Here is a 10,774-nt window from a genome sequence, read left to right on the forward strand (position 1 = left end):
CCGACCCTGCCTCGCCGCGCCTTGGTGCCGCCGTCTCCCCCGACCCCATCTCTCTCCCCGCCCTCTATAAGCACTCTCCCCTTCCGATCCCTCTCTCCCCTTCCGATCCCTCTTCTCTGCTTAGTATGAACCCTAGGTATTTAGTGCTAGTTAGTATGAACCATAGGCTATTTTTAGTGCTAGTTAGTTAATTACTTAGATGGTAATTAGGGCAGTAGTTCCTAGGTACTAATTAGTTAGTAAGAATTAGGTACTAATTAGGTACTAGAATATTTTTATTTATAGTAAGTTTATTTTTAGTAAGAACTAGTTGAATTAATAGAACTAGTTAGTAAGAACTTGTTTCTATTTTTTAGTTAAAGCAATTTTTCCCGCCTCGACGTGGACGATGCCTATCCCGCATCCTCGTCGTCGAGTCGGCGGAGGACGACACCTTCTTGACCAGATCGGCCATGTCCGGGACTGGGCTCCGCCGGGGTGGTACTGGGAGGCGCTACCTACCGGGGGGCGCAGGTTGGTGAGGAGCCAGCCTGTCGTTGACCCGAACCTTCTTTGGTGGCGGTCGCGTGGGCCAGTGACGATCCAGAGGCTCGAGGACTCCGCGGAGGTGGTGCGTCACCGTGTCAGTGAGGAGGACGCGCACGTCCGTCGCTACTTGTTTGCGTTGGAGCACATGCCGTTCTCCAATACCTGGTAGGTTCTGCGGGGATCTCACTGGAGCTATGATCCCGTGATGGTGCCTTCTCTGTGGGTGTCCACCGCCCGCGCCGATACCCGTCGTGTGCTAGAGTTTTAGTTGTATTAGTGATGTTATATGTATGACACTATTCGTGATGTATTAGTGATAATATTCGACGATGTACTGACGCATGAGATGATCTACTTTTGCTTATTTAATGCATGCTAATTTGAGTCCTATAAGATATTTTGAAATGTATATCTTGTGTTGCTCAATATCCAAGTGGTCAGTCATGTTTGTAGGTTATACCTTCGAGTGGCCTATGTTTTGCCGGAGTGTTGATTCATTTCCGTTCCGGCAAATTTCAGGCGCTCGATATGTCCTATTTTAGCAAAGGTCATGCCGGATTTTTCCGTGAATTTTGGCATGACTTGTGCTAGAATATGTAGGAAATATCGAGTGCCCCGGATTTGTGTGTTGAGTATCTTGGTAGTTGTCTTCGATCGATTTTCAATTAATGTTTTAACTATGAACATAGGAAATGTCTGACGACGAGAAGGATTTCGGTATTTGCAAATACTGCGAAGACGAGCACGGCCTGTGCGACGAAATCTTCCTAGATGATGATAGGCGCTTCAGCATCAAGCTGGACGAGAACTTCGAAGTGGATACAGTAAGTCACAACGACAAGTCTTTTTTCGTAATTAAGCATGACATCTGCTTCATTTGCTTCAACTTATATTTTTTTACTATTCTACTAGCGTATCCCCTGCCATGCAAGAGTTTTTATATTGGATAAGATAGGTTTCAGTCATAGTATGGAGGAAAAAAAAGTTTACTTGAAGACCGAGCATGGTTATATTTTCCATGCGAAGTTATACAATTCAGACGACTACACCTATTTTGGATGCAAAACATGGCGAGCACTATGCAAGACTTATGCATTTGAGCCTGATATGGTTATCACCTTTGATATTCGTCCGGAAGATGATATTGAAGGTAATACCGACATCTGGGTCAATGTGCAAATGCCTCCAGTTATACCATTATGTAAGTTTCTCAACCATATTTATGTCTTTGATATTGTTTATTCAAAAATAGTTGACAACTAATTTGTATTGTCAGCTTATTTCCGTGCAAGCAAACATGTCCAGCGCTTGGTAGACAGGACCGTATACTGTCCTGGGGCTGAACTCAACTGCGAGGAGCTCAGTCATTATGTTTCATGGCTTGAGGATCTTGATACTGTCAAGACAAATTTTCTTCCTGCATTTAGAAATCTTAGTACTGAAAATGTGCGACCAATAGTGTTCGTAATGAACTACGGTCACATCCATTTAGGAAGGATGGTAAGATTTTTACTTTTTATCCTCATTGCATCTTTTCCATACATTATTTTTGAAGCTAAACTTCATTGCTAAGTATGTTACCATACGATGTTCTTCAACAGGGACTCCCGATGAATGTTGTGCCTTATGGGATCGAGACTAAAGGTATCATGAGTATTTTCAACTTACGGCCAAGATATCCTACAGCTTACTTTAGTGCATTCAAGATTAGCGACGGATGCTTAATAGTGCAAGACTGGACCAAATATGTGTTGGGGGAGCGCAGAGAAGTACTAGGGAGCAGCAACCAGAGGCGCCTTCCACGATTAGGAGACAGGTTCATCTGCATGCTCCAACTTGATCAAGGAGGAGAGCTACACATGTTTTATGTTCTTTTACCTAAGAGAGAGCAGCAGGAGTGAGTAGCAGGAGTGAGTAGCTGGCTAGAAATGAGTTTCAGGATGATGATGTGCTACACTATTACTATGATGATAAAATAGCTAGTGTTGGTGGTAATGACTATGATGATTATTAGCTAGTGTTAGTGGTGATTAAATAAATAATGTTGGTGGTAATGACCATGATGATGATTAAATATCTTGTGCTGGCGGATTAGATTCAAGTGGAGGCAACATGTGGTGCACATCGAAAGTACTACTAATCCAAAGTAGATCAAGTTTGGATTAGTAGTATACTTTTGACATGCACCACATATTGCCTCCACTTGAACCTAATCCACCTTCATTTAATACACTGTTATGGACATAATGATGTAAACCTCATAACAGCTGGTATTGTACCAATATTTGTATGATGACGCATAAATACACTAACAATAAAAAAATAAAAAAATACTAGTAGCGATGGAAAGGAAACACGCTGCAAGTAGATAACTTAGCAGTAGCGCGGTACTGAACAAGCGCTGCAGCTATTTGTACTAGCAGTAGCGCGTGATGGCACGCGTTACTGCTAAGCAATAGCTGTAGCGCCTTATTAGTAGCGCGGCTTCCCGCGCTACTAGTGGGCACAAAACACGCGCTACTGCTAGGGTTTTTCCTAGTAGTGATACCTTGGGATCCGGGTGGATTCATTACTTGAGCACTATATGCCTAGCTTAATGGCTTTAAAGAAAGCGCTGTCAGGGAGACAACCTGGAAATTTTAGAGAGTCATTTATTTCTGTTGAGTGCTTTCATATAGTTTAAAAACAAAAAAATAAAGAGGAGAACCCAAAACTTTTCAAAAAAGGAAAGTGAAAGTAAGAGAGACAAGCATTGTTGAAGTGGGAGAGCTCCTTGAACTTTGTTCATGCTCACGGAAACTTTGTGAATCTTGATTACAGAAAGTTTTCATCAAAAATAATTATCCCCTTGTATAATTCCATTGTATTATAAAAATAATGTGCTAAGGTTTGACTTTAGGATGTTTACAATGCTTGTTGGTTTGTACGGTGCAGGACAGAAACTTTGGCTGTAGTGCACGATTTTACATTTTTAACTGGAACGTCAATTGGTTCTGATTCCTTTTGCACTGTCTTGATGTACAACGTGTTTATTTTTTCTAATTTTGGTAGAATTTTTGGGGTAATAGAAGTATGGTGGATGTTCAGATTTATACAGACTGTTCTGTTTTTGACAGATTCTGTTTTTGATGCATAGTTTGCTTGTTTTGATGAATCTATCAATTTATATCAGTGGATTAAGCCATGGAAAATCTATATTACAGTAGACACAATGCAAAACAAAATATGAATTGGTTTGCAACAGTACTTGGAGTGGTGATTTGCTTTATTATACTAACGGATCTTACCGAGTTTTCTGTTGAAGTTTTGTGTGGATGCAGGGCCGGGCCGGCAAAATCCGGGGCCCTGTGCGAAACTATAAAATGGGGCCCTATCTCACTAAAAAAAACTAACGAGCAATTATAATGTTTATATATCTCGTAGAAAATTAGACAAACCGTCTAACTTACCTAGTCTCTGTTTTGTCTGGTTAAACTGATATACTCTGATCTTTAATCGAGAAGGCAAGAACCAATCTATAACGACCCAGCCAAAAGTTAATTAGAAAATTAGTAATTAGGAGTAGGAACCAAAGTACCTATTTTGAAGCGTGAAGCACCCGGAGGATGAAAACGACAGTGAGAGCATCCGGAGGATTAAATTGTCACGGTCGTCGATTGATTGGATTACCCCGTTTTCAATCGAGGAGCGGCCTGAGAATTGTCGCCGAATCACCGACGGATCCTCTGTAGGCACTAGCAGCAGCAGGCCGGGCAGATCCTCCGGTAGGCACTGGCGACAGATCCTCATGTACGCACTAGGCAGTAACCAAAGCGACGAAGCCGAGTCGATGCGATCGCTGTTTTGCGATCCATGTAACTCCCGTCCCGATCCCCATTTTTCTATGATGATGTTTTTTTCTGAGGCAATTATATTATGAGGTGTGACCATCAACTGACGAGAAAAGACGAGCAGCGATCTAGTGCGGCTGCCTGGCGGGCGGCTCGAGTCGCGGACGCCAGCGGCCCAGCGCCCAGCGGCCAGCGGCCCAGCGAAACAGCTTTTGTTTGTTGATAAATATACATACTAGGCCTATAAAAATTTGGGGCCCCTCGGATTTATGGGCCCTGTGCGGCCCGCACGCTTAGTACAAACTATGGGCCCGGCCCTGTGTGGCTGTAGTGTTTAATCGAGGATGTCTCGATATGAGGAAAAGGAAGAGAGGCAAGAGCTCAAGCTTGGGGATGCCCGAGGCACCCCAAATAAATATTCAAGGAGACTCAAGCGTCTAAGCTTGGGGATGCCCCGGAAGGCATCCCCTTTTTTTCAACAAGTATCGGTATGTTTTCGAATTCGTTTCGTTCATGCATTATGTGCAAGTCTTGGAGCGTCTTTTGCATTTAGTTTTCATTTTTCTTTTATGCACCATGATGGTATGAGATAGTCCTTGGTTGATTTATAGAATTCTCATTGCACCTCACTTAAATCTTTTGAGTATGGCTTTATAGAATGCTTCATGTACTTCACTTATATTATTTGAAGTTTGGATTGCCTGTTTCTCTTCATATAGACAACCGCCATTTGTAGAATGCTCTTTTGCTTCACTTATATTTGTTAGAGCGTGGGCATATCTTTTGTAGAAAGAATTAAACTCTCTTACTTCACTTATATCTATTTAGAGAGATGACAGGAATTGGTCATTCACATGGTTAGTCCTAAAATCCTACATAAACTTGTAGATCGCTGAATATGATATGTTTGATTCCTTGAGATAGTTTTGCGATATAAAGGTGGTGATATTAGAGTTATCCTAGTGGGTGATTGTGGATTAGTAGAAATACTTGTGTTGAGGTTTGTGATTCCCGTAGCATACTTGTGTTGAGCACAATTTTATTTATTGATTGTCTTCCTTATGAGTGGCGGTCGGGGACGAGCGATGGTCTTTTCCTACCAATCTATCCCCCTAGGAGCATGCGCGTAGTACTTTGTTTTCAATGGCTTGTAGATTTTTGCAATAAGTATATGAGTTCTTTATGACTAATGTTGAGTCCATGGATTATACGCACTCTCACCCTTCCATCATTGCTAGCCTCTTCGGTACCGTGCATTGCCCTTTGTCACCTTGACAGTCGGTGCAAACTTCGCCGGTGCATCCAAACCCCGTGATATGATACGCTTTGTCACACATAAGCCTCCTTATATCTTCCTCAAAACAGCCACCATACCTACCTATCATGGCATTTCCATATCCATTCCGAGATATATTGCCATGCAACTTCCATCATCATCATATACATGACTTGAGCTTTTCATTGTCATATTCTTTGCATGATCGTAAGATAGCTAGCATGATGTTTTCAGGGCTTGTCCGTTTTTTGATGTCATTGCTATGCTAGATCATTGCACATCCCGGTACACTACCGGAAGCATTCATATAGAGTCATATCTTTGTTATAGATATTGAGTTGTAAGTAAATAAAAGTGTGATGATCATCATTATTAGAGCATTGCCCCAGTGAGGAAAGGATGAAGGAGACTATGATTCCCCCACAAGTCGGGATGAGACTCCGAACTTTATGAAAAATAAGAGAGGCCAAAGAAGCCCAAATAAAAAAAGAGGCCAAAGAAGCCCACAAAAAATTAAAAAAAAGAAAAAAAGAGAAAAAATGAAAGAAAAAGAGAGAAGGGGCAATGTTACTATCCTTTTACCACACTTGTGCTTCAGAGTAGCACCATGTTCTTCATAGAGAGAGTCTCCTATGCTTTCACTTTCATATACTAGTGGGAATTTTATTATAGAACTTGGCTTGTATATTCCGATGATTCCGATGATGGGCTTCCTCAAATGCCCGAGGTCTTCATGAGCAAGCAAGTTGGATGCACACCCACTTAGTTTTCAGTTTGAGCTTTCATACACTTATAGCTCTAGTGCATCCGTTGCATGGCAATCCCCACTCCTCGCATTGACATCAATTGATGGGCATCTCCATAGCCCGTTGATTAGCCGCGTCGATGTGAGACTTTCTCCCTTTTTGTCTTCTCCACATAACCCCCACCATCATTTTCTATTCCACCTATAGTGCTATATCCATGGCTCACGCTCATGTATTGTGTGAAAGTTGAAAAAGTTTGAGATTACTAAAGCATGAAACAATTGCTTGGCTTGTCATCGGGGTTGTGCATGATTAAATACTTTGTGTGATGAAGATAGAGCAACATCTAGACTATATGATTTTGTAGGGATAACTTTCTTTGGCCATGTTGTTTTGAAAAGACATGATTGCTTTATTGGTACGCTCGAAGTATTATTGTTTTTATGTCAAATGATAGACTATTGCCTTGAATCATTCGTGTCTTAATATTCATGCCATGATTAGACATATGATCAAGATTATGCTAGGTAGCATTCCACATCAAAAATTATCTTTTTTATCATTTACCTACTCGAGGACAACATGAATTGAGCTTGCGGATGCTGATACGTCTCTGTCGTATCTATAATTTTTGATTGTTCCATGCCAATATTATTCAACTTTCATATACTTTTGGCAACTTTTTATACTATTTTTCGGGACTAACATATTGATCCAGTGCCCAGTGCTAGTTCCTGTTTGTTGCATGTTTTATGTTTCGTAGAAACCCAATATCAAACGGAGTCCAAACAGGATAAAAATGGACGGCGAATTATTTTGGAATATTTGTGATTTTTGGGAGGAAGAATCAACGTGAAACGGTGCCCGAGGTGACCACGAGAGTGGCCCACGCCACCACTCCAGGGGGGCACGCCCCCTATCTCGTGGGCCACCCGTAAGGAGGTTGATGCCCTTCTTTGGCCGAAAGAAAGCTAATTTTTGGAAAACGATCTGGGCGAAGGTTTCAGTCCAATCGGAGTTACGGATCTCCAGATATAAAGGAAACAGTGCCAGGGCAGAATTCCAGAACGCAGAAACAGAGAGATAGATCCAATCTCGGAGGGGCTCTCGCCCCTCCCAAGCCATGGGAGCCAAGGAACAGAGGGGAAACCCTTCTCCCATCTAGGGAGGAGGTCAAGGAAGAAGAAGAAGAAGGGGGGCTGTCTCCCCCTTGCTTCCGGTGGCGCTGGAGCGCTGCCGGGGGCCATCATCATCACCGCGATCTTCACCAACAACTTCACCGCCTTCATCACCAACTCTTCCTCCCTCTATGCAGCGGGGTAACCCCTCTCTTACCCGCTGTAATCTCTACTTAAACATGGTGCTCAACGCTATATATTATTTCCCAATGATGTATGGCTATCTTGTGATGTTTGAGTAGATCCGTTTTGTCCTATGGGTTAATTGATGATCGTGATTGCTTTGAGTTGCATGTTTTATTATTGGTGCTATCCTATGGTGCTCTCCATGTCGCGCAAGCGTGAGGGATCCCCGCTGTAGGGTTTGCAATATGTTTATGATTTGCTTATGGTGGGTGGCGTGAGTGACAGAAGCACAAACCCGAGTAAGTAGGTTGTTTGTGTATGGGATAAAGGGGACTTGATGCTTTAATGCTATGGTTGGGTTTTACCTTAATGAATCTTTAGTAGTCGCGGACGCTTGCTAGAGTTCCAATCATGAGTGCATATGATCCAAGTAGAGAAAGTATGTTAGCTTATGCCTCTCCCTCAAATAGAATTACAATGGTGATTACCGGTCTAGTTATCGATTGCCTTGGACAAATAACTTTCTCGTAACAAAAAGCTCTCTACTAATATTTACTTTATTGCATCTTTATCTAAACAACCCCTACTTTTTATTTACGTGTTCTTTTTTATCTTGCAAACCTATCCAACAACACCTACAAAGTACTTCTAGTTTCATACTTGTTCTAGGTAAAGCGAACGTCAAGCGTGCGTAGAGTTGTATCCGTGGTCGATAGAACTTGAGGGAATATTTATTCTACCTTTAGCTCCTCGTTGGGTTCTACACTCTTAATTATCGAAAACTGTTGCGATCCCCTACACTTGTGGGTTATCAGAGCACATCTCTCAGGAGGAGCCTTCTGGGGAAGAGGGATTTGACGCAAGGAAGAAGATGACTGGCGAAGGATAGGGACAACCTGTGGGGCAGATCGAGCAGCTAACGCGATGGGAATGAACGAAGTGTGAGGTGATGGATCGGTCGCTCATGCTGGTCGACTTGTGCCTATCATTGGCCTTCTAATATGTATTTAGTGAACCTCCTTTTCTCTTCTCTATCTCTACTGCAAGGTAGAACGTTTCGTCCAACCTTACATATGTTCCCAACTCACTCTCTCGGTTTTGCCCCTAATTGTCGTCCAACCTTACGTAGCCCCCTCCTACCCTCCATCTTGCTTTTGCATCCTCCCCGTTAGGAGGAAAGCAATTGCCCTTCCAAATCCATCCAAACTGACAAGCACGTCCCAAAAACCTTTTGCAAAGAAAGGAGTTAATTGCTCAAAACCACCACATTTGTGGCTAGGGTACTCCAAAACTACCGCTTTTACCAAAAATCACAAAATACCACCACTTCTGCGGCAAGTGAATAACAAAATGCACTAAATAGAAACCGAGTCGCGTTTAACGGTATAACTAACGGGTCGGCCCCACATGTCAGGCTGATATGGCATGGCTATGTAGATAATATGCTGACGTGGATGGAGGCCCCACCTGTCAGCCTCCTTCCTTTAAGCTCCTTTCCTTTTTCTTATTCCTCCTATTCTTCTCTCTCTCTCTCGGCGAAGTTGCTCCGGCCATGGTCGCCGGCAGGCGGAGTGCCCTGCATCTCTGAAGCCCCTGAAGGAAATATGCCCTAGAGGCAATAATAAAGTTATTATTTATTTCCTTATTTCATGATAAATGTTTATTATTCATTCTAGAATTGTATTAACCGGAAACATGATACATGTGTGAATACATTGACAAACATAACGTCACTAGTATGCCTCTACTTGACTAGCTCATTTATCAAAGATGGTTATGTTTCCTAACCATAGACATGTGTTGTCATTTGATTAGTGGGATCACATCATTAAGAGAATGATGTGGTTGACTTGACCCATTCCGTTAGCCTAGCACTTGATCGTTTAGTATATTGCTATTGCTTTCTTCATGACTTATACATGTTCCTGTAACTATGAGATTATGCAACTCCCGTTTACCGGAGGAACACTTTGGGTGCTACCAAACGTCACAACTAACTGGGTGATTATAAAGGAGTACTACAGGTGTCTCCGAAGGTACATGTTGGGTTGGCGTATTTCGAGATTAGGTTTTGTCACTCCGATTGTCGGAGAGGTATCTCTGGGCCCTCCCGGTAATGCACATCACTATAAGCTTTGCAAGCAATGTAGCTAATAAGTTAGTTACGGAATGATGCATTACGTAACGAGTAAAGAGACTTGCCGGAAACGAGATTGAACTAGGTATTGGATACCGACGATCGAATCTCGGGCAAGTAACATACCGATGACAAAGGGAACAACGTATGTTGTTATGCGGTTTGACCGATAAGGATCTTCGTAGAATATGTAGGAGCCAATATGGGCATCCAGGTTCCGCTATTGGTTATTGACCGAGAATAGTTCTAGGTCATGTCTACATAGTTCTTGAACCCGTAGGGACCGCACGCTTAAGGTTTCGATGACAGTTATATTATGAGTTTATGAGTTTTGATGTACCGAAGGAGTTCGGAGTCCCGGATGAGATCGGGGACATGACGAGGAGTCTCGAAACGGTCGAGACGTAAAGATCGATATATTGGACGACTATATTCGGAGTTCGGAAAGGTTCCGAGTGATTCGGGTATTTTTCGGAGTACCAGGGAGTTACGGGAATACGGGGAAGAGTACTGGGCCTTAATGGGCCTTAGTGGGAAGGAGCCAGGAGGTGGCGCGCGCCCCTCCCAAGCCCAGTCCGAATTGGACAAAGGGTTTGGGGCGCGGCCCCCCTCTCCCTTCCTTCTCCACTTCCCTTCTTTCCCCCCTTCTCCTAGTTGGACTAGGAAAGAAGGAATCCTACTCCCGGTGGGAGTAGGACTCCCCTTGGCGCGCCCTCCTCCTAGGGCCGGCCTCCTCCTCCCTTGCTCCTTTATATACGGGGGCAGGGGGGCACCCCATGACACACAAGTTGATCTACGGATCGTTCCTTAGCCATGTGCGGTGCCCCCCTCCACCATATTCCACCTCGGTCATATCGTCGCGGAGTTTAGGCGAAGCCCTGCACCGGTAGAACATCATCATCGTCACCACGCCGTCGTGCTGACGGAACTCATCCCCGACGCTTTGCTGGATC

The sequence above is a fragment of the Triticum dicoccoides genome, chromosome 4B (genome assembly GCF_002162155.2).
Source record: "Triticum dicoccoides isolate Atlit2015 ecotype Zavitan chromosome 4B, WEW_v2.0, whole genome shotgun sequence".
Taxonomy (NCBI): domain Eukaryota; kingdom Viridiplantae; phylum Streptophyta; class Magnoliopsida; order Poales; family Poaceae; genus Triticum; species Triticum dicoccoides.